The following is a 3,901-nucleotide window of genomic DNA, read 5'->3' as shown; positions in this document are numbered from 1 at the left end:
GATGCCATCCATGAGGCCGATGATGTTCTGGATGACTTTGAGTACAAGAAGCTTCAAGAAGAAACTTGGAGAAAGGCGCGTTCCACCATGAGTTGTTTAAAGAAAGTTGGCATTTGTGCTGTCAAGATGGATTTGTCAAACGTGCTCTCAAGATGGATCCCAATTTGAAGAGACTGGAGGCTGTTGTGAAGAAACTTGACAATGAAAATAATTGTAATTCTCTTGTTAATTCTCAATGTTGTAATTTCTTTCAAAAAATTAATCTTTCACCTCCCCAACATATCAATCACACATACAAACAGTGCTAAGCTCATGCTCATTTTTTATTCATATCATGGTAATTTTATATGCACTTCAATATCAACCATCTCAATATGATTATATCTAACTCATTCTTGTGCAATAGAATTGGCCGAAAAATCAAAATAAAATTTTTAATATTTAAATATATAATTGGCAGAAGCATAAGACCAAATGCACACTGAATTTCAAATGGAGACTTAGTAAATATTTAATTTTTAAAATGTTACTGAGCATGAACATATACATGCATTATATTCCTTTATTTAAAATGTCAAGTAAAACAAATGTTCCAAATATTTGGAAAAAATACTAAGTATTATTTTATTGATAATTATAATTTTGAAGTTCTTCTTCTCCCTCCTTTACCACTAATAAATCCAAAAGATTACAAATAATGATATTACTATCAGTTTTGGAGTGAAAAAAAAAATGATGTAAGAAAATTATTTACGAACTTTGATGTCTTCAATCAACACTCTAAGGCCTTGTTGAATCTGAGAAACTGTTTGATTAGACTGAACACTTCCGACTAAAAAATTTATATTTGGCAACGAAATATTTTTGAAACATCTCTAATTATTATATTGTAAGAACCGTGAATTTTCATCATTTTAGAACGAAGACGATGAGGCTCATATTTGAAGGAGCTTTCATATTAGTCATCTCAATATTTATTTATTAATTCAAAAATATTAATTAAATTAAACTTAATTTTGATTAAAGATTTCTTAATTATTATTGTTTGTTTTATGAATGTAATTAAATAATATAAATTTAAATCACAAACTATATTAAAATAGTTGTTTGAATTAATAGTTTCTTAGTTAAATAATATTAGTAATCTAAAACCATGCTCTTTAATTTATTACACAGAAGAAATAGAAACCACATCTTAACTTGCCCACATACTTAAAAACGCCATCCCTTCCATCCTCCACCACACATCCTTTAAATATGAATTAATTGTAGCAGGCCACCACTACATCAATGGCTCTACGTCAATGAGAGTCAACAAGAAACCACAGTGGAAATCACACTTCTTTAACTTATAAAAATGCTTCACAAAGCAAAACCATCTTCTTCTCTTCATCTCTACCACCATCTCTCCTCCTCTTAACCTTGATCTGTGCCATGGCAGACTGGTTTGTTGGCCCAATCATGCGTAAGATCATCAACGCTTGCTTTGATTACCTGCAATATCAATATAGATGGCAGACGGGCATGAAGGAGGAGCTTGAAAGGCTGCGAGAAAACCAACCCAAGGTCCAAGCTGTCGTCTCTGCTTCCACCCAAGCACAGATCAGAGATCGAAACCCAATGCTCAACAGCTGGATCTGGCAGCTACGGGATGCCATCGATGAGGCCGATGATGTTCTGGATGACTTTGAGTACAAGAAGCTTCAAGAAGAAACTTGGCAAAAGGTGCGTTCCGCCATGAAACTTGGCAAAAGGTGCGTTCAAACTCATAATGATAGCCCTACTTTGTACCAAAACATTTCTGTTCTATCCATAGTGGGTCATGGTGGCATGGGCAAGACAACTCTCCTACAACACATCTATGAAGATCTGGAAGAAGAATTTGAACTGAAAATGTGGGTTTGTGTTTCCAACGACTTTGATGCAAAAAAGGTCATTGCCGATATGTTGGATTTTCTTGACAAGGAGAGGCCTCGTTTGGAGTCACCACTCGCTGCTGTTCAAGAGAGGCTTAAAGCCATCGTGCAATCCAAAAGGTTCTTGCTTGTTCTGGATGACATTTGGGAGGAAGATATGAGCAAATGGGAGAATGTGCTCTGCCCTCTGTCTAGTGGAAGTTTCGGAAGTAAGATTTTGATTACTACCCGAATGGATGCAGTTGCATCCGCGATAGCAAAGGTTATTAAAAAGAAGAAGAAACTATTAAGATTAAAGGGCTTGGAGGAAGATGTGTGCTTGAAGCTACTCAACACCCATGCATTTGCTGGTGTAGAGAACATTGATGCTCATAAAAAATTAGCAGAGATTGCTAGTTCGATAGCTAAAAAGCTTTCAGGCTCTCCATTGGTGGCAAAGGTTGTCGGTGGTCTTCTCAACTCTAACTTGAATAAGAGCTTTTGGATGAACATTTTAAATTGTACTGATGTTCTAAATGTAGAACCAGAACCAGGTCTCAATAGCATTTTGCCTATCTTAAGATTGAGTTTTACGTTCCTCCCACAACCCCTACAAAATTGTTTTGCATTTTGTGGCGTATTCCCACAAGATCATATGTTTGATAAAGATGCTTAGCCCGAATGTGGATTGCTTTGGGCTTCATTCAGGAATCTTCTATTCAAGGAGAGACTTTGGAAGATTTAGGAGGAAGGTATTTTGATGTTTTGCTCAAAAAATCTTTCTTTGACGAGTTCCAGTATTTCTGGAGGATATACTGTAAGATGCATGATTTATTGCATGACTTGGCAAAGTCTATTTTTGCAGAGGAAAGTTTCGGATTCGTGGGAGATAATGTTTTATCTTTTAATATTCCTAAAAATATTCGACATTTATTTGTTAGAACTGGAAATCCAGAAGTGTTCAGAATGATCAAAGATTTTCAAAATCTACATTCACTTTTTTTAATCAATAAAGCTGATGATCGATGTTTTACTGAAATACTTGCTGAAATTTTCAAGGCATCAAAAAGTATTCGTTTGTTGTTCATAGACTCTCCAAATCAGGAAAAGATGTCTGAGTCTATTAAAAATTTGAGACATCTTCGTTATTTGAATCTTAGTGTACGTTTTGCTCGGATGCCAAGATCTCTAAGCAGTCTTTATCATTTGCGGTTCATAATCTATAAAGATTGGTCTTTCCCAGTTTGCTCTGATGATTTCTTGCCCGAAGATATGAGTAATCTCTCTAATCTCTGCTGCTTGGAATTGCCCCCACATCCATCTCTTCGTGTGCCTGCAATTGGGAAATTGAGGTCACGTGAAGAACTAAATGAGTGTAACGTGAAGAAAGAGAATGGTGGATGGGGGCAGGGTTGGAACACATGAGCGAGTCGCCCAAATTAAAAATACATTTTTTGGAAAATGTGAAGGATACACAGAGTTGCTTGCAATGCAAAATTATTTGAGAAGAGAAAACTCACAGATTTATTATTAAATTGGGAGAATACTGTTGATGAATGAAAATCAGCAGGGGAGTTGCGCTATTTGCCTCCTAAGCTCAAGAACATACAGATACACAGAGTTGGATGGAAAGCTGCTTCCAACTCCAAGCAAGGATCCAACAACTGTTGCGGCATTTCAAAATCCTGTCCCTTCTTCAGGCGGATGTAAGACTTGAACCACTGAGAAAATTGAGAATTGAAGGCTGTCCCAATCTAAGTATTTCTTCAGGCGGATGTAAGACTTGAACCACTGAGAAAGTTGAGAATTGAAGGTTGTCCCAATCTAAGTATTATCAATCTAAGTATGTTACCCAAATTCTCCATACTATAGATTGATAATACTTAGTATGACTTGATATTTTGTCATTTTATATGATACATGTGTTAATGAATAAGAATGAAGAGAAATGATGGCCCAATTGTGTGTATATATATATTTATATATTCCAAGAGTTGTGTAATTCT

At 35.7% G+C, this 3,901-nt stretch overlaps 1 pseudogene; it reads left to right on the top strand.

The window, feature by feature from the left end:
- The first annotated feature begins 1,366 nt into the window (after positions 1-1,366).
- On the top strand, positions 1,367-3,653 carry LOC110025857 (annotated as a pseudogene).
- The last annotated feature ends 248 nt before the right edge of the window (positions 3,654-3,901 follow it).

The sequence above is a fragment of the Phalaenopsis equestris genome, unplaced genomic scaffold (genome assembly GCF_001263595.1).
Source record: "Phalaenopsis equestris unplaced genomic scaffold, ASM126359v1 Scaffold000339, whole genome shotgun sequence".
Classification (NCBI taxonomy): Eukaryota; Viridiplantae; Streptophyta; class Magnoliopsida; order Asparagales; family Orchidaceae; genus Phalaenopsis; species Phalaenopsis equestris.
The sequence above is the reverse complement of the archived record's forward strand: the minus strand, read 5'-3'. Positions and strand labels throughout refer to the sequence as shown.